The sequence below is a fragment of the Triticum aestivum genome, chromosome 5A (assembly GCF_018294505.1).
Source record: "Triticum aestivum cultivar Chinese Spring chromosome 5A, IWGSC CS RefSeq v2.1, whole genome shotgun sequence".
Classification (NCBI taxonomy): Eukaryota; Viridiplantae; Streptophyta; class Magnoliopsida; order Poales; family Poaceae; genus Triticum; species Triticum aestivum.
In genome coordinates, this window is record NC_057806.1 from 45,485,283 (window position 1) to 45,507,095 (window position 21,813).

General features: G+C 46.2%; 1 pseudogene; it reads right to left on the minus strand.

Moving 5' to 3' along the window:
- Window positions 1-21,813, minus strand: part of LOC123101199 (B3 domain-containing protein Os02g0598200-like) — a 47,680-nt pseudogene that overhangs the window by 20,919 nt on the left and 4,948 nt on the right.

Here is a 21,813-nt window from a genome sequence, read left to right on the forward strand (position 1 = left end):
TGAGTTACTCTGGTATCCGAACACTTACGATCTCGCCGGACGCTTGGCCCTATCCGGCCACTCCTCTTCGCCCTCCTCGGCGTCGGGGACATAGTCCGACGAAGGGGTTTTCCTCCTCTTGGACCCCTCGGCCTCCCCTACTGGGGCGGCCTTCCTCTTCTCTCCTCCCCCCACTGGAGGGGGAGAGGTTTCTTCTTCCTCCTCCTCGTCTTCACGGGAGGAGTGCGTCTTGGACTCGTCGGACGACGAATCCGACACTACCATACGCCGGGAACTCTTTCGGGTCCCCATGGCCTTCTTCTTCTTGGCCTTCTTCTCCGGCACCACATAAGGCGCCGGAACTAGCAGCTTCACTAGTAGAGCTGGGGCTGGGTCTTCGGGCAGCGGGGCCAGACAGTTAATCGGTCCGGATACCGCCCGCCAAGCCTGTCAAAGGTAAGGGAGTTTAGATCCCGCATAGAGTCAAACTATGAAAAAAGCTTAAACATCCTGTAAAAGGTGTAGATGGCTTACCTCGCTAGCGTGACGCTGCGAGCTGTATCCGCGGTCCTTGGAAGCGGATGCGGGAGCCTCGGCGCCCTTGAATAGCATCTTCCAGGTGTCTTCGTACGTCGTGTCGAAAAGCCTGTTGAGGGTTCGATGCTGTGGCGGGTCGAACTCCCACAGATTAAAATCCCGTTGTTGGCACGGGAGGATCCGGCGGATGAACATAACCTGGATTACATTAACAAGCCAGACTGGCTTGTTCACCAGGGACCGGATGCATGTTTGCAATCCGGTCACCTCTTTTTCGTCACCCCACGACAGGCCCGTCTCTTTCCAGGACACAAGCCGCGTGGGGCGTCCGGATCGGAACTCGGGGGCTGCGGTCCATTTCGGATCGCGCGGCTCGGTGATGTAAAACCACCCGGATTGCCATCCCTTTAGGGTCTCCACAAAAGAGCCCTCGAACCTTAGGACGTTGGCCATCTTGCCCGCCATGGCGCATCCGTACTCCGCCTGGCTGCCACGCACCACCTTGGGCTTGACGTTGAAGGTCTTGAGCCAGAGGCCGAAATGAGGGCGGGCGCGGAGAAAAGCTTCGCACACGACGATAAACGCCGAGATGTTGAGGATGAAGTTCCGGGCGAGATCGTGGAAATCCAGGCTGTAGTAGAACATGAGTCCCCGGACAAATGGGTGAAGTGGAAAACCCAGTCCACGGAGGAAGTGGGGGAGAAATACTACCCTCTCATGGGGCCTCGGGGTGGGGAGAAGCTGCCCCTCTTCGGGAAGCCGGTGCGCGATGTCCTTGGACAGGTATCCGGCCTTCCTTAACCATTTGATTTTGTCCTCTGTGACGGAGGAGACCACCCACTTGCCTCCCGCTCCGTACATTGCTAGAGAAGGTTGAGGTAGGAAGCGCGGGCTTGGGCGCTAGAGCTCGGGTGCGTAGGAGATGGATAGGCAAAGGAGGAAGAAGGCGTAGGTAAAAAGGTGGATCCTTATCCCCTTATATGGGTGGATGCGGTTGTGCGTCCTCGCCTGCCTAGTAAAACTCGCTTGCCTCCCAAGCGCCGTGATAAGTGGCGCGGTGGGGTTACCCACGTCCGTATTGATGGGAATCTCGTAAAAGGGGGGTACACAATCTCTGCTACGACAAAACGTGCCAAGGAAACCACCTCGCAAAACATGCTGAGGTGGGAAAGTAAATGAAGGACTTGGCTGTAGTGTGATGACGCACTGCGGAATACATCAGCAGATTTGATTTGTGTTAATATTATTCTCTCTACGACAATATGTGGAAGCTTATTTTGCAGAGCCGGACACTACTCTTGGCGATTACAAACTTTTATGAAGAATTTGGAGGAGGAACCTGCCTTGCAATGCCGAAGACAATTTGCGCGCCGGACTCGTCATCATTGAAGCCTGCTTCAGGGGCTACTGAGGGAGTCCTGGATTAGGGGGTGTTCGGGTAGCCGCACTATACCTTCAGCCGGACGCCAGGACTATGAAGATACAAGATTGAAGACTACGTCCCGTGTCCGTATGGGACTTTCCTTGGCGTGGAGGGCAAGCTTGGCGATGCGGATATTCAAGATCTCCTACCATTGTAACCGACTCTATGTAACCCTAACCCTATCCGGTGTCTATATAAACCAGAGGGTTTTAGTCCGTAGGACAACTTCATCAACTCCATATACAACAATCATACCACAGGCTAGCTTCTAGGGTTTAGCCTCCTTGATCTCATGGTAGATCTACTCTTGTACTACCCATATCATCAATATTAATCAAGCAGGACGTAGGGTTTTACCTCCATCAAGAGGGCCCGAACCTGGGTAAAACATCATGTTCCCTGCCTCCTGTTACCATCCGGCCTAGACGCACAGTTCGGGACCTACTACCCGAGATCCGCCGGTTTTGACACCGACACCTGTTTTACACAGAGAGGTTGTACCGCCCCATGGAGAGGTTGTACCGCTTGACCAGTACAACCGGTGTTTGGAACGGTTGTACCGCTGCAGAATTGGTCCGGAGGTTGTACCAGTCATGTACCTCTCTGCCACCGGACTGGTCTCTGTTGTGGTGCGGTTGTTGGGCAGTTGTGGGCCGGTTGTACTACTTATTGCCTGTTACCGGTTGTACCGGTGTTCATAGAGGTTGTACCGCTCCTATGTTATTCTGGACATAACGGGCAGATTCGTGGGGACCTATTTAATTGGGTCTTCTTCCCCAATGGTTCCCCATCTCTTGAGCTCGTTTTTGCCCCCATTTTGACCTTCTTTGAGCTTGCTAACTCTCAATCCCTCCATGGATTCTTGCTAGTTTTTGAGGGAAAAGAGAGAGGAGATCTAGATCCACATTTCCACCAATCACTTTCTCCTCTATGTGAGGGGAACCCCTTGGATCTAGATCTTGGAGTTCTTGGTGCTCTCCTTCTTGTTCTTCCTCTCATTTTCCTCCCTAGCATTAGTTGCTCCGGTGGGATTTGAGAGAGAAGGACTTGGGCACTCCGTGTGCCCTTGCCATTGCATTTGGTGCATCGGTTTGAGTTCTCCACGGTGATACGTGGGAGTGAAGTTTGAGAATCTTATTACTCTTGGGTGTTTGGGCACCCTAGAGCTTGTTCCTCTTGGGTGCCTTGGCGCCCAAGACGGTTGGTATTGTTCGGAGCTCAATCATTGTGGTGTAAAGCTCCGGGCAAGCGTCGGGGTCTCCAATTAGGTTGTGGAGATCGCCCCGAGCAATTTGACGGGTACAGGTGACCTCCCCCAAGGGTTGCCAAAGTGTACGGGTTCGGTGACCGGCCCCAAGGGTGGCCATTTGTATGGTTTCGGTGACCGCCCTCAAGGGTCCCTTAGTGGAATGACGACATCTTGCATTGTGCGAGGGCGTGAGGAGATTATGGTGGCCCTAGTGGCTTCTTGGGGAGCATTGTGCCTGCACACCACTCCAAACGGAGATTAGCATCCGCAAGGGTGTGAACTTCGGGATACATCGTCATCTCCGCGTGCCTCGGTTATCTCTTACCCGAGCTCTTTACTTATGCACTTTACTTTGTGATAGCCGTATTGTTTCTTGTCATATATCTTGCTATCAGATAGTTGCTTATCTTGCTTAGCATAAGTTGTTGGTGCACATAGGTGAGCCTAGTTGTTTTAGGTTTTGTGCTTGACAAATTAACCGCTAGGTTTATTCCGCATTTGTTCAAGCCTAAATCGTAATTATTTTAAAACGCCTATTTACCCCCCCCCCTCTAGGCGACATCCACGATCTTTCACTTACGAAGCAACACATAAACTAGGGTTTAAGCTTCTATCACTCTAGCAACCCATCATCTACTTGCTACTTCCCAATGCCTTCCCCTAGGCCCAAATCATGGTGAAGTGTCATGTCGACGTTCACATAACACCACTAGAGGAAAGACGACACACATCTCATCAAAATATCAAACGAATACCAAATTCACATGATTACTTATAACAAGACTTCTCCCTTGTCCTCGGGAACAAAAGTAACTAACCACAAAGCATGTTCATGTTCATGATCAGAGGGGTATTGAATATCATTAAGGATCTGAACATACGATCTTCCACCAAATAAACCAACTAGCATCAACTACAAGGAGTAATCAACCTACTAGCAACCCACATGTACCAACATGAGGTTTTGAGACAAAGATTGAATACAAGAGATGAACTAGGGTTTGAGATGAGATGGTTCTGGTGAACATGTTGGTGAAGATTGGTGATGACGATGGCTTCGATTTTCCCCTCCCGGAGGGAAGTTTCCACGATGGAATCGCTCCACCGGAGACCTAGATTGCTTCTGCCCGGGTTCCACCTCGAGACGGCGGCGCTTCATTCCAAAAGTCTTATCTCTATTTTTTCTAGCTCAAAACCCTTCATATAGCAGAATATGGGCACCGGAGGCTGGCCAGGGGGCCCACAAGCTCAGCCCCCCAGGCTTATGGCCACTTGGTGGGTCCCCTCCTGGTATTTCTTCGCCCAATATTTTTTTAATATATTCCAAAATAATTCTCTGTAAAGTTTCAGGACATTTGGAGTTGTGCAGAATAGGGATCTCAGATTTGCTCCTTTCCGGTCCAGAATTGCTCCCTTCCGGTCCAGAATTCCAGCTGCGGTATTCTCCCTCTTCATGCGAATCTTGCAAAATAAGATAGAAAAGGCATGAGAATTGCATCATAAAGTGTAATAATAGTCCATAATGCAATAAATATCAACATAAAAACATGATGTAAAATGGACGTATCAGTGATCTCCAGCATGACCCTATAGACGTGCAGCTTCATGTTGTAGTCATGGTCCAGGAGCTCGAACACGCACACGCCCCACTTATCCATGTTGTTCTCCATGGCAAACGCACCCCAATCGGCGTTGAATGCCGCGTGGGGACACTCGCTGCTGGTGTACTCGTACAACACCTTCCACGGCTTAGCTGAGGGTCCCATAGCGTCATCTTCCTGCTATCCTTTGGGAGGAAACTTTTCACGAACATGTCTAGGATGATCTACGGTGTCCCAAGTCGACCAGTAAGCGAGCAATGCAGTTTTAGAATATGTGTATCAAGAGAAGAATTTGATTAATTACCATGAAGTATGAGGCATAGACATCGGTTTGCTTCATTTCCTTGATCACGAAGGGCCTCTTGGATTGGAACCTCCGTGCCCTGTTCATGGCATCTTCCTTGTCCCTTTGGGTTACTTGACGTCTCTGCAACTTTAATTCCGGCCTTCTCTAAACCTTGATGACAACTAAGTATAAAACAAGATGCAAATTATGAAGATAGTTCTGTTCAAATTTTGTTCTATTCACTAATCAGTGGTATAGTGTGATAGAACCACACCCTTATAGGAGGGAAGAAAGAATATTTACCTGTGCCATGTTGGGTCTCACCATTTCTCCTGTTGAACATCGGGAATTGACTCTACGGTGCATGCTTGTTACCAAAATATTTGTGCAACGTGGTTAAGTCCATGCACATGGATTCTGGTGCAAATATACATGTAGGAACTACATATATGTGCGCAAGTTAGCTCGATGACAAGAGCATATATAGGAATCATTTTACAATGTAAAATACATTACTATCTAGCTAGCAGAGTCAAAACTGACACTGAAATTTAAGCCATCTCAAACAAATATATAGGTAAAACATCACTACTTATCTTGAAATCGATTCTCGATTGGAGGCTTCGTCTTACTTACCTGCCAAACTATTACTTGATTATGCTCCTTTAGAAGCCGAAGCAGTAGACTTTTCCCCCTCAGCCTTAGACTTCTTGGGTGGATGAGGCTCCAGTTCTGCTTCCACTCGATGTGCCAGCAGGTACATGTTAGCTTCATAACAAGAGCATATAAATTCCGATGAAAATGAGCATATACATTCCGATCGAAGAAGAGCATATAAATCATTTTACAACATCAAGCCATCAGAATAGTTAGTTTGAAATCAATGGATCGGAGGGTTAATCTTAATCAATTACCTTTCAAAGTGACACTTGGTGGTCCTCCCTTTGAAGTCGAGTCCTGATAACCCACAAGTATAGGGGATCGCGATAGTCTTCGAGGGTAGTATTTCATCCAAATTTATTGATTCGATAGAAGGAGAGGCAAAGAATATTTATGAGCCTTAGCAGTTGAGTTGTCAATTCCACCACACCTAGAAATTTTACTTATGTAGCAAAGTGTTTAGTAGCACAGTAACAATAGTGATAGGAACAATAACAGTAACACTAGTAGTTTGTAGTGATTGTAATAGTAGCAGCAACGAAAGTAACTTAGCAAAGACCAATATGAGAAAAGCGTAGACATTGGATCAACGATGGATAATTTTGTTGGATTGTATTCATCATATTAAGGCCCCCTTTTAATAGAAAACTGAAACAAAGCATTAACACATAGTGAATACATGAACTCCTCATACTATAGTAATCACCGGAAAGAATCCCAATTTTTTCACCTTGGGGTATGCGAATCATAACACATAATAGGTGCATACAACTTGCAAGATAGGACAAAGAAATCAAATATATTCATGAAACATAGAGGGTTCAGATCTGAAATCATGGCACTCGGGTCCTAGTGACAAGCATTAAGCATAGCAAAGTCATAGCAACATCAATCTTAGAACATAGTGGATACTAGGGATCAAGCCCTAACAAATTGACTCGATTACGTGACAAATCTCATCCAACTCCATCACCTTCCAGCAAGCCTATGAAGGAATTACTCACTCCTGGTGGTGAGCATCATAGAATTGTTGATGGAGAAGGGTTGATGATAATGACAACGATGATTTCCACCCTCCGAAGCCCCAAACGGACTCCAGATCAGCCCTCCCAATGAAGAACAGGAGGTGTCGGCGGATTCATATCATAAAACACGATGATTCCTTCTCTCTGATTTTCTCCACAAGATGATACTTATGGAGTTGGAATTAGGGTTGCCAGAGGCTCCAGGGGCCCACAAGCTCACCAGGCGCACCCTGGGGGGTGGGCGCCCCCCCTGAGCTTGTGCCTCCTGGGTGGTGCCCTCCAGTATATTCTGGAAATATTCTCCATAAATTTTACCTCAATCCGAGAACTTTTATTTCTGCACAAAAATAATACCATGACAATTCTGCTGAAAACACCATGAGTCCGGGTTAGTTCCATTCAAATCATGCAAATTAGAGTCCAAAACAAGAGCAAAAGTGTTTGGAAAAGTAGATACATTTGGGATGTATCATTCTCCAGATGGAGACTTTGCCCCATCAGCCTTGGACTTCTTGGGTGGACGATGCTCCGATTATGCTTACGGTTCAATGTGCACACAGACACATGTTAGCTCGTTACCAAGTGCAAAGAAATCATTTTACAACATCAAGCCATATCGTATCAGTACATATGTAAAAAGTACTACCACTTTGAAATAGATCGATCGATGGGAGGATTCTTCTTAATTACCTGCTAAATCGTCGCTTGATGCTTCTCTCTCAAAAGCCAAATCACAAGGTGGAGCTTCAGGCCTTTTCCTCTCCGCAACCTTTGGCTTGTGTGATCGGTCCAGTTCTACTACGATATCATCAGCCTTCCTGGACCTAGCCCTCTTCCTGACCATAAAACCAACGTCTTACCTAGTGACAGGGGGACGGTTGATCTTGGACCGATCCTCCTCATGTTGCTACGATGGTTCTGGTTCCACTGCGTCGTTGCAGGACATGCGCCATTCACTTTCTTCCTTTTTATCTGGACTTTCTAAGAATGTGTTTTCCACTTCCTCTTGCGAAACAGTGTCATCTGCATCGATGATCATGTCGTCGCCCCCTTCATATTCTTCAGAGGTTGGTTCTTCTTCGTCATCATCATCATTTTGTGGGGCACCATCTGCATTGGTGCACGTGTGCCCTTTATCATCATCAATGTTCATGGCAGCCTCCATGCGTTGCGGATGGTCGAGCAAGGCGTACAGGTCCTCGCAGAATGATGGCAAGAACACTTTCATTGAGAACTATGACTGCCCATCATAATAGAATACTAGCAGGCAGTCGTACATGACGCGATGGTCTGAGAGAAACTCCTTCCATCCATGCACAAAGCTTAGCTCCCCGGACATTTTATCCAGCTCTACTTGCCATTTGTTCCCGCTTGGACCTCTCAGGGAAACCACTCTGGTATACTCTTCCAAGTATTTGTGGAAGTCCAGTGGAATTGGCTGCAACATATGTTATCATTTAATTAATGTCTAAGAATATATGTATATACACACACACACACATGTCGAGCTCAACAGATTAGTGATGGGCCTGCCACCCATCAAAGGTGATCAATTCTAGCCCTTTATTAGTGACATGATCAATAGTAGTCTTGGAGATTGATTTCAAGAGTTGGGTGATAGCTAGTGGTGTAAATAATCAATCTGAACTAATGCAGGGGTTGGGTGCAAATCCCCTATCCAAACATGCATTATATTTTGGGGGAAATATTACATGTGTGTCTTTTCTTTACAATCTACAAAATAGTAAATACGAATAATACCAACTTTCATGAAGCAGATTATATTAGGATATAACATACTCATATATGTATGTATATGTTATCTCTCTTTTACTCATTTTTAAAGTCAGGAAACACAGTATAGTCCATCTTTGAAACATATCAATAACTACTCGAACAAAAATTGTGATGAAAAAGACTATGTACAATCTTAACTTTGTCAAATTAGTAAGCACCATTCCTAAAGTGGACCTCAATGGAAAAGAGAATCTTGACAACAATCATGCAAATATGGTAGATAAAAATGGACCACCAAACATGAGTTAGTCACTTTAATTTCTTTATGAATCAAGAAAACCAACCACTTGTTCCATGGATAAATCGTCCTTTAGAATTGAGGGCAGAAAATATTGTCATTCTAGTCCTTCTCATCTCTTTCCTCCCCTTTATCACTCTCCTTCCTTCCCTTCTGCTCATCTATCTCCTTTTGTTGCTCCTCAATATATTTCTTATTTTCTCGCCGCTCCTTCTCTTCTTTCTCATTCTCATTCGCGTCCTCTCTTTCTTTATGTGCCTTCTCCTTCTTCTCATTTTCCTCCCTTTCCCTCCGACCCCCTCCTCCTTAATTTATTTATTCTCATTAGCTCTCATTTTCTTCTCTTTCTCGTCCTTGTACTTAGCCATATTCTTAGAGGTCTTATGACTCTCCTCTTTTTTCTTATCACCTTCTTTTTTATTTTGCTTCCTTTTCTCTTTCATATTCATATTTTCATCTTCCGCTTCTTTTACCTTCACATTGGAGTTAATCTTCCTGATGATAGTGTCATTGACAGGGTTGTTCAATCACTGCCACCAAGCTACAAGAGCTTCATGATGAACTATAATATGCAAGGGATGGATATGACAATTCCCAAGCTCTTGGCAATGCTAAAGTCTGCCGAGGTAGAAATCAAGAAGGAGCATCAAGTGTTGATGGTCAACAAGACCACCAGCTTCAAGAAAAAGGGTAAAGGGAAGAAGGGGAACTTCAAGAAGAACAGCAAGCAATTTGCTGCTCAAGTGAAGAAGCCCAAGTCTGGACCTCAGCCTGAGACTGAGTGCTTCTACTTGAAAGAGACTGGTCACTGGAAGCGGAACTGCCCCAAGTATTTGGCGGAGAAGAAGGATGGCAAAGTGAAAGGTATATTTGATATCCATGTTATTGATGTGTACCTTACTAATTCTCGCAGTAGCGCCTAGGTATTTGATACTGGTTCTGTTGCTAATATTTGCAACTTGAAACAGGGGCTATGTATTAAGCGAAGATTGGCTAAGGACGAGGTGAGGATGCACGTGGGAAAAGGTTCCAAAGTCGATGTGATCGCCGTCGGCGTGCTACCTCTACATCTACCTTCGGGATTAGTTTTAGACCTAAATAATTGTTATTTGGTGCCAGCGTTGAGCATGAACATTACATCTGGATCTTGTTTGATGCGAGATGGTTATTCATTTAAATCAGAGAATAATGGTTGTTCTATTTATATGAGTAATATCTTTTATGGTCATGCACCCTTGATGAGTGGTCTATTTTTACTAAATCCTGATAGTAGTGATACACATGTTCATAGTATTGAAGCCAAAAGATATAAGTTTAACAATGATAGTGCAACTTATTTGTGGCAGAGCCGTTTAGGTCATATTGGTGTAAAGTGCATGAAGAAACTCCATGTTGATGGGCTTCTGGAATCACTTGATTATGAATCACTTGATGCTTGCGAACCATGTTGATGACTAAGACTCCGTTCTCTGGAACAATGGAGCGAGCAACAGACTTGTTGGAAATAATACATACTGACGTATGCGGTCCGATGAGTGTTGATGCTCGCGGCGGGTATCGTTATTTTCTTACCTTCATAGATGATTTGAGCAGATATGGGTATATCTACTTGATGAAACATAAGTCTGAAACATTTGAAAAGTTCAAAGAATTTCAGAGTGAAGTGGAAAATCATCATAACAAGAAAATAAAGTTTCTATGATCTGATCATGGAGGGGAATATTTGTGTTACGAGTTTGGTATTCATTTGAAACAATGCGGAATAGTTTCGCAACTCACGCCACCTGGAACACCACAACATAATGGTGTGTCCGAACGTCATAATCATACTTTACTAGATATGGTGCAATCTATGATGTCTCTCACTGATTTACCGCTATCGTTTCGGGGTTATGCTTTAGAGACGGTTGCATTCACGTTTAATAGGGCACCATATAAATCTGTTGAGACGACGCCTTATGAACTATGGTTTGGCAAGAAACATAAGTTGTCGTTTCTTAAAGTTTGGGGATGCGATGCTTATGTGAAAAAGCTTCAACCTGATAAGCTTGAACCCAAATCAGAGTAATGTGTCTTCATAGGATACCCAAAGGAGACTGTTGGGGACACCTTCTATCACAGATCCAAAGGCAAGATATTCGTTGCTAAGAATGGATCCTTTCTAGAGAAGGAGTTTCTCTCGAAAGAAGTGAGTGGGAGGAAGGTAGAACTTGATGAGGTAACAATACCTACTCCCTTATTGGAAAGTAGTTCATCACAGAAATCAGTTCCAGTGATTCCTACACCAGTAAGTGAGGAAGCTAATGATGATGATCATGAAACTTCTGATCAAGTTACTACCGAACCTCGTAGGTCAACCAGAGTAAGATCTGCACCAGAGTGGTACGGTAATCCTGTTCTGGAAGTCATGTTACTTGACCATGACGAACCTACAAACTATGAGGAAGCGATGATGAGCCCAGATTCCGCAAAATGGCTTGAGGCCATGAAATCTGAGATGGGATCCATGTATGAGAACAAAGTATGGTCTTTGGTTGACTTGCCCGATTATCAGCAAGCCATAGAGAATAAATGGATCTTCAAGAAGAAGACTGACACCGATGGTAATGTTACTGTCTACAAAGCTCGACTTGTTGCGAAAGGTTTTCAACAAGTTCAAGGAGTTGACTACGATGAGACCTTCTCACCCGTAGCGATGCTTAAGGCCGTCCGAATGATGTTAGCCATTGCCGCATTTTATGATTATGAAATTTGGCAAATGGATGTCAAAACTGCATTCCTTAATGGATATCTTAAAGAAGAGTTGTACATGATGCAACCATATGGTTTTGTCGATCCAAAAGGTGCTAACAAAGTGTGCAAGCTCCAGCGATCCATTTATGGACTGGTGCAAGCCTCTCGGAGTTGGAATATACGCTTTGATAGTGTGATCAAATCATATGGATTTATACAGACTTTTGGAGAAGCCTGTATTTACAAGAAAGTGAGTGGGAGCTCTGTAGCATTTCTGATATTATATGTGGATGACATATTGTTGATCGGAAATGATACTGAATTTCTGAATAGCATAAATAAGAATTTTTCAATGAAAGACCTCAGTGAAGTTGCTTATATATTAGGCATCAAGATCCATAGAAATAGATCAAGACGCTTAATTGGACTTTCACAAAGCACATACCTTGACAAAGTTTTGAAGAAGTTCAAAATGGATCAAGAAAAGAAAGGGTTCTTGCCTGTGTTACAAGGTGTGAAGTTGAGTCAGACTCAATGCCCGACCATTGTAGAAGATAGAGAGAAAATTAAAGTCATTCCCTATGCTTTAGCCATAGGTTCTATCATGTATGCAATGCTGTGTACCAGACCTGATGTGTGCCTTGCTATTAGTTTAGCAGGGATGTACCAAAGTAATCCAGGAGTGGATCACTGGACAACGGTCAAGAATATCCTGAAATACCTGAAAAGGACTAAGGATATGTTTCTCATTTATGGAGGTGACAAAGAGCTCGTCGTAAACGGTTACGTCGATGCAAGCTTTGACACTGATCAGGATGACTCTAAGTCACAATCCGGATATGTATTTTTATTGAATGGTGGAGCTGTCTGTTGATGCAGTTCCAAGCAGAGCGTCGTGGCGGGAACTACGTGTGAAGCGGAGTACATAGCTTCTTCGGAAGCAGCAAATGAAGGAGTCTAGATGAAGGAGTTCATATCCGATCTAGGTGTCATACCTAGTGCATCGGGTCCAATGAAAATCTTTTGTGACAATACTGGTGCAATTGCCTTGGCAAAGGAATCCAGATTTCACAAGAGAACCAAGCACATCAAGAGATGCTTCAATTTCATCTGCGATCAAGTCAAGGAAGGAGACATAGAGATTTGCAAGATACATACGGATCTGAATGTTGCGGACCCGTTGGCTAAGCCTCTCTCACGAGCAAAACATGATCAGCACCAAGACTCCATGGATGTTAGAAGCATTACAATTAATCTAGATTATTGATTCTAGTGCAAGTGGGAGACTGAAGGAAATATGCCCTAGAGGCAATAATAAAGTTGTTATTTATATTTCCTTATATCATGATAAATGTTTATTATTCATGTTAGAATTGTATTAACCAGAAACTTAGTACATGTGTGAATACATAGACAAACAGAGTGTCACTAGTATGCCTCTACTTTACTAGCTCGTTAATCAAAGATGGTTAAGTTTCCTAGCCATGGACAAAGAGTTGTCATTTGATAAACGGGATCACATCATTAGAGAATGATGTGATTGGCTTGACCCATCCGTTAGCTTAGCACGATGATCGTTTAGTTTGTTGCTATTGCTTTTTTCATAACTTATACATGTTTCTATGACTATGAGATTATGCAACTCCTGAATACCGGAGGAACACTTAGGGCTAGTTCTTTTGGTGGCTTCTAGAATAAGCTGCAAAAAGATGCCCCCTACCTAGCTTATTCTAGAAGCCCAACCAAATTTATTTTTTAGAAGCCTAGTAGTTGAGTCTTGACTAGTAGGCTTCTAAAAAGAAAATTTTGGTTGGGCTTCTAGAATAAGCTGGGTAGGGGGCAGCTTATTCTGGAAGCCCAAAAAAGCTAGCAAAAGAACTCGCCCTTAGTGTGCTATCAAACATCACAACGTAACTGGGTGATTATAAAGACGCTCTACAAGTGTCTCCGATGGTGTTTGTTGAGTTGGCATAGATCGAGATTATGATTTGTCACTCCAAGTATCAGAGAGGTATCTCTGGGCCCTCTCGGTAATGCACATCACTATAAGCCTTGCAAGCATTGTGAATAATGAGTTAGTTGCGGGATGATGCATTACGGAACGAGTAAAGAGACTTGTCGGTAACGAGATTGAACTAGGTATTGAGATACCGACGATCAAATCTTGGGCAAGTAACATACCGATGACAAAGGGAACTAAGTATGTTGTTGTGCAGTTTGACCGATAAATATATTCGTAGAATATGTAGGAACCAATATGAGCATCCAGCTTCCGCTATTGGTTATTGACCGGAGATGAGTCTCGGTCATGTCTTCATAGTTTTGGAACCCGTAGGGTCCGCACGCTTAACGTTCGGTGACGATCGGTATTACGAGTTTATGTGTTTTGATGTACCGAAGGTTGTTAGAAGTCCCGGATATGATCACGGACATGACGAAGAGTCTCGAAATGGTCGATACATAAAGATTGATATATTGGATGACTATGTTTGGACATCGGAATGGTTCCGGGTGAGTTCGGGCATTTACTGGAGTACCAGTGGGTTACCAGAACCCCCCGGGGAGTATATGGGCCCTAATGGGCTTTAGTGGAGAGAGAGAGAGGGGCGGCCAGGGCAGGCCGCGTGCCCCCTCCCCTCGGGTCCGAATTGGACTAGGGAAGGGGGGGCGCCCCCCTTTCCTTCTCCCTCTCTCCTCCTTGCTTCTCTCCTACTCCAACTAGGGAAATGGGGAAATCCTACACCCGGTGGGAGTTGGACTCCTCCCAGGGCACGCCATAGAGGGCTGACCCTCCCCCTCCTCCACTCCTTTATATACGGGGGAGGGGCACCCCATAGAAACACAAGTTGACAGTTGTCTTAGCCGTGCGCGGTGCCCCCCTCCACAAATTCCACCTCGGTCATATCGTTGTAGTGCTTAGGCGAAGCCCTGCGTCGGTAACTTCATCATCGCCGTCATCACGCCGTCGTGCTGACGAAGCTCTCCCTCGACACTCAGTTGGATCGAGAGTTCGTGGGACACACCGAGCCGAATGTGTGCAGATCGCGGAGGTGCCGTACATTCGGTGCTAGGATCGATCGGATCGTGAAGATGTACGACTACATCAACCGTGTTGTCATAACGCTTCCGCTTACGGTCTACGAGGGTACGTGGACTACACTCTCCCCTCTCGTTGCTATGCATCACCATGATAGATCTTGCGTGTGCGTAGGAATTTTTTGAAACTACTGCGTTCCCCAACAGTCGGGCCACCCCGTTGGCTCGGGTAAAGGCCATGTCCACCCTCTTAGTCTTCCCGACCAGTATCCCCAAGCTAGCAGCAACCCGAGCATCCTGAAGCGGTTTCGAGGGAGCCCCCGAGAAACATAACCAGACCTGAGTGAGAGGCTTGCCCTGTGGCTCAACCCTCTTCCACTCATGGAACTCGAGGATGCACTCAGTGCCAGGTACTCTGCACAACCCAAAACTTAGAAGACGCTCGAAGTCCTCTGCTGTAGGGAAATCAACCTTATACATATTGGCCTGAGTAGAATAAGCTCCCACTGAAAATTACCTGGAGCTAACTCACTGAGCCTCCGCATAATCTGAGCCTCAGACACATCACTTTTTGTGACTTTGAAAATCCCCGTGGTGGTGCTCTGGGGCTCCTCTGGGATCTCCCTCGCACTAGGAGACTCAAAAAACATCAACCCGGCACAATAAACTCCATAAATGGTAATACTCGGCATATGATCACGCAGTATCAGGCACTCCCCCGTGTCATGCGCTGGCTTGAGGCAAGTATCACATAACCCAGTCACACATTCAGCTATAAAGTGCCCCTCTCACCACATCGATAACACAACATCTTCTCCTTTTTACGAGCCCACTTTGAAGCTCTATGTGCATCTGTCTTGTCGGCGGCACTGACCGCACCCGTCACCAAGGGCTCAGTCACGGGCACCGGCACCACAACATTAGCTAGTGCTGTCACCGCGTCGACAACCTGACCGGGCAACTCCGGCGCCTATCTGAAAGCGGGCACCTCTGACCTAGCTAACCACGGCCCACTCTGTACCGGCAATTTCTAGGCCTCACACCCATCAGCAAACCGGCCCCCAGCCATAGCATCCACATCAGGCCCACCAGAGCCTAACAGGAAATTCAAACGCTGGATCCGCGCTGCACGGATCTCATCCAACCTACCGCCGGCGCCGGCACCGCCGCCGCCGCCAGCTTCTTCTTCTTCCTTCTCTGAACCAACTTCCATGCCCCCGCCTCGATATAATCAGACAAGGTAGGTTTGGGGAGTCTCACCTTGGGTAGAGGACCTCGCCAAGGCCTGATCGCCGAAGCCGTCGTACGACAACGGACGACCCGACGGACTATCTCGACGGTGTCTTCCTCCTTCAGTCCCTGCCTAGCCAGATCGTCATAGGGGATCGCCAAGTCGACAAGCAGTGACACCTCCTTCTCGGAGTAACCAACCCGGAATGCCTCGCAAATCGCGTCCGTCGGTGTCGGCAAACTCGCCGGTGACTCCTCGCCGTCTGAGTCACCGTTCTTGTCATCCGCGTCTCCAGCGGCGTCGTAGAGCACCCAGAGTCCCAGAATCACCCTCCTACCCGCTGTTCCCCGGCAGGAGAGACCGCCCATGTCGTCGCCCGTGAAGTCGCCCCGTACCTCATTTGTTTTGTATTCCTCACGGTGTAAAATGATTAATGCTCTATTTGCTTATTTAAGATCATGGTGATCATTTTTAATAGAAAATGTGTATTTTAATTTTCTCCCCTTATTGTTGCAGGTTAGAGTGCAGCTTTCAAATAATTTTCTTCCCTTGGGATATTTGAAGACTGTTTGTTACCCATCAAGTTCAGGAAAACCAAGGGTATCATATGAATTGGATTACGTAGAAGACACAGAGATAAAACATACATGGTTGCATTCATATAGACACTAATTTATCCTTACTAGGGCTTAATTAGGTCATGTATGGTTCATGAATTTTTTTAGAAGTTTCTAGCACATAGGTCCAGCATGTTTAGGAGGTTTGCATTGCTCTAAATGTATGAATTAAGGATGCCCCGATGTTTTGAGTTTAGATATGATAATTTAATTTCAAAAAGTTTCATACATTTGTGTAGTAGTAGCATAGTTGTGACGCCTCTATAACAATTCTAGAATTGAAGGGGTATTTTATTTAATATCTCCTCTAACTAAATTATTTTTTGGTTTGGCTGAAAAAAATTATGGAGTTTTTTTTAGAATTATGTTATCTATCTTGCGCCAAATTAACCACTTCTTTCTGAACTGTAGAGACCACTATGGTTAATTTTATTATCATAGCAAAAGAAATCCAGTTTAATCATGATATCATGACCATGTGAACTAGGTATGTAAGGTTATTTCTCTGACTACTATGCTGTCAAACAGGAAGCTACACTGGTTGTTTCTTTGGCAATTACAAATCAGCATCCATCATCTACAGACACCAGAGGAATATGTTGTTGGAGAAGGTGCGGCGTTGTGGTGAGCAGCAGGTTGTGTCGTCGTGGTGGTAACCCTCGGCTATGATGGTGTGCCGTCCTTGGCACCGAGAATCGGCCTGGGATGTCGTGGAGGGGAGAGGAGGGGGTGGGCGACGTCATGGAGAGGAGGGGGCATGGCGCTGAGAGCAAGGTGCGAGCTAAATGACATGGCATCGAGGGGATGCGACAATGAGAAGCCGTGGTGGGCAGAGCACGCCAGTGAATTGAGATGTGAGTGTGACCGTTGCATCGTGCGACGAGTGAGAGGGTGAATTGTTTTTTAAGGTGAGAAGAGAAGGATCGGTTGTTTGCTTTCAAGGGAAAATTAGTTGTTTGCTATGAGAGAAACGTCACATACTTCTGTATATAGAGAAAAATCTCACAAAGCCTAACAAGTCATTTCTAGCAGCTGCTAGTGAGGGAGTCCTGGACTAAGGGGTCCTCGGGGTCCGGCCTGTTAGCCATGGGCCGGACTGATGGGCCGTGAAGATACAAAGACCGAAGACCGTACGTGTGTCCGGATGGGATTCTCCTTGGCGTGGAAGGCAAGCTTGGCGACCGGATATGTAGATTCCTTTCTCTGTAATCGACCTTGTGTAACCCTAGATCTCCCCGGTGTCTATATAAACCGGAGGACTTAGTCCTAAAGGAGAGACTCATTACCATAGTCATACAGGCTAGACTTCTAGGATTTAGCCATTACGAGCTCATGATAGATCAACTCTTGTAATACTCATATTCATCAAGATCAATCAAGTATGAAGTAGGGTGTTACGTCCATAGAGAGGGCCCGAACCTGGATAAACATCATGTTCCCTGTCTCCTGTTACCATCGACCTTTGATGCACAGTTCGGGACCCCCTACTCGAGATCCGCCGGTTTTGACACCGACATTGGTGCTTTCATTGAGAGTTCCACTATGCTGTCGACGACAGGATCGATGACTCGCCTCGTCTTTAAAGACAATATCACTGCCGGAGGAGAATTGGCCCCAGGCCAAACACTCCGGCTGGGCGGCTTTACCATGACCGCCCGCTTGGCCGTTAAGCGAACGATGACTTATCGGGACATCGAAAATCCCCTTCGCATCGACTCCAAACACTCCAAGCAGATGGATTCGGCAGAGTTTTTGTCTTTAAACGAGCTCCTTGATCACATCATCGCCCTGGGGATCGCCACAGATTACGATCGGATCGGGCTTAAACCCGACCGAAGAGAAATCAAATCTCCACCGGTCACTCACCAGGTAGCAGTAGTCGAGGAGCAAGATGGTAACTCTTCCCCTATACTAAAGAAGGACTATGTCCAGATCGCCGACCCCACAGGGCCGGACACCCACCAGCAAAAGGAGGTGACTAGCCTTCCGAACATAGAATCGGACATCGGGAATAGACAACCAGAAGATACTCCGGAGCCCGGACTGTCGAGCCTGGAAAACCTTCAAACTCCGGATCATCGATCGGGTCAGGGTCCGAATACAATTCCACCCACCCACCCAGACGTAAGCGCTCTCATGAGCATACAATAGCAGTCTCAGGAAATGGTCCACCACTTCTGGGCAGGTTCCTCCTTGTCAAGGATAAGGTTAAAGATTGTTGCGACGAGGACATGATATTTGCGTTCTGCAACAATTGCACGAATCAAGGAATCCTCAATGCCATTAATCGCCGCCGTAAACTACACTTCACTGACTTGGCAAATATCATACAGAAGTACAGCGCAATGGAAAGCGCTTGGAAGGATCAGGCACCTTGTTGGGGGCCATCGGTCCCAACTCAACCGCTGGTCAAGGCGAAAAGGACACATTCCCATGACACACCCAGTCTAATAGCCAAGAAACATAAATCCATTACGCGGCATGGAACCATTCTGGAGGGATGGCTTGATGGCCCATGTAAAATACACACAACACCGGACACCATACCAACCCACAGCCTTAGAGCATGTTGGATACTCCAACAAGTAGCCAAGAGCGGCGAGGACATCCTTACCAAAAACGTCCCAGATCAAAACCCTCCAAAAGACGACGACCCCAGAGTATTGACGGTCTTCGAGACATTCACTTCAAACAGTAAGCGCAAAAGGGCACTCCATGACCTTGCCGAAGTCTGTCAAATCGCCGCGATAAACCCTTGGAACAACACGGCTATAACCATTAATGCCGGGGACGAACCAAAATACAAGACAGTCCGAGCGCCAGCCGCATTAGTCCTCAGTCTCATCATGGACAACTTTAGAGTCGCCAAGGTCATCATGGACGGCGGCAGCGGACTAAACCTCATCTATGAGGATACACTCCACAAAATGGAAATAGACAAGAGCCGCATCAAGCAAAGCAGCACGACTTTCCGAGGAATCATTCCTAGTCGGGAGGCGTGGTGTGCGGGAAAAATCACACTTGACGTGGTATTCGGCACGCCGGAGAATTATCGGTCTGAAGAGATCACCTTCCAAGTGGCTCCTTTCAACAACGGATACCACGCCCTGCTGGGGCGGGACGCTTTTACACACTTCCAAGCTATACCTCATTACGGGTACATGAAGCTCAAAATGCCCGGACCAAACGGCATAATCACACTTGTTAGTGATCCGGACATAGCACTCCGCGCCGAAAATAAAACCGCATCCCTGGCCCTTGAGGCATTATCTGAAGCCCTCGCGGCCGAAGAATTAACCGCGATGCGCTGTACGGTGGATAAAAACAATGTGATCTTAGACAAACAACCCAAAATCGACCTCCTTCAAGCCGGCAGAAGGAATAGTCAAATTCCAGGTCCACCCAATGGACCCCAAGAAGACAACATCTATTGGAGCACAGCTAGGCCCAATGATCGACGCCGCGCTACGTGATTTCCTTCGCGAAAACTGGGATATATTCGCCTGGCGCCCTTCCGATATGCCTGGAATCCCACGTAAACTGGCCGAGCATAGTCTCAATATATTAAAGGGATATAAACCAGTCAAACAAGCACTGCGGCGCTTTCCCAAACCCAAATGGCAAGCCATGGGAGAGGAGTTAGCGAAGCTAATTGAGGCCGGATTCATTAGAGAAATAAAACATCCGGATTGGCTGGCAAACTTAATGATGGTACCAAAGAAGGACAAATCCTGGTGCCTAAGCGTCGATTTTAAAGACCTCAACAAGGCTTGCCCTAAAGATCCCTTCCCTCTCCCCCGCATCGATCAAATCATCGATGCTACCGCAGGACACGACTCATTGTGTTTCCTTGATGCATATTCCGGATACCATCAAATAAAAATAAAGGAGTATGATCAAGCTGCAACATCATTCATTACCCCATATGGGCCATTCTGCTTCAACACCATGCCCTTCGGGCTTAAGAACGCCGACGCCACATACCAACGCATGATTCAAACATGCCTGGATAAACAGATCGGCAAGACAGTTGAAGCTTATGTCGACGACGTCGTCATCAAAACCAGGCACGTCGAGACATTAATAGACGATTTACGTCTCACATTCGACAACCTCCGCGCGTATGACATTAAACTCAATCCGGAAAAGTGCGTTTTCAGCGTCCCCGCTGGAAAACTGCTGGGCTTCATCATTTCCAACAGAGGAATTGAAGCAAATCCAGCCAAAATCCGAGCTCTGTCACAATTGGCTACGCCAACAGACCTTAAAAAGTCCAAAAACTTGCGGGTTGCGTGGCAGCTCTAAGCCGCTTTATCTCCAGATTGGGAGAAAAGGCACTGCCACTCTATCGCCTTCTACGGTGAACCGATCACTTCGAGTGGACGGACGCGGTGACAGCCAGACTGGAAGAAATAAAAACCCTTATGGCGAGCAACCCAATCCTGGCCGCGCTAGACGTCGGTGAACCGATGTTATTATACATATCGGCAACACATCAAGTGGTGAGTGCCATGCTCATCGTTGAACAAGACCAGGCCGGACACAAATTCCAGCTTTAGAAGCCAGTATACTACGTATCCACTGTCCTTACACCATGCAAACCCTGGTACCCCCATTATCAAAATATAGCATACTCGGTCTTCATGGCATCCCGAAAGCTCCGTCACTACTTCCAAGAGTGCTCGATTATGGTGGCTTCTATAGTACCACTCAACGACATAATAAACAACCACGATGCCATGAGCCAGATTGCCAAATGGGCCATTGAGCTTCTTCCAGTTGATATTACATACAAACCACATCGAGCTATCAAATCCCAAGTACTGGCTGACTTCGTCGCCGAATGGACAGAGGCCGAATTCCCTAAAGAGTACGACACATATTCCAATTGGGTTATGTACTTTGATGACTCCAAAATGCTGGCAGGGCTAGGAGCGGGTGTCGTTTTAACGTCCCCTACTAGAGACGTTGTTCAGTACATACTCCAAATACTATACACGGACTCCAACAACGTAGCTGAATACGAAGCCTTATTGCACGGTCTCTAAATGGCTGTCTCCATGGGCAAACAATGCCTGGAAGTGTGCGGGGACTCAAACCTCAAAATATCTCAAATAAATTAAGACTTTGATGCCAAAGATCCTAAGATGGTAGCTTATCGTAATGCCGTCATAAAATTGTCGGCTCGGTTCGAGGGGCTCGAGTTCCATCATATGGCTCGAGAGAGTAATCAAGCGGCGGACGTTCTTGCTTGTATCGGTGCTAAGCACGACCCCATCCCGCCTAATATCTTTCTGGAAAGGCTTTTCAAGCCATCCGTGGTGTGGTAGGGGGAAAACGGTAACACTAGTTCGGACCCGAACATAACCCCAGATTCCGAAAACACCGACATCATCGGAGG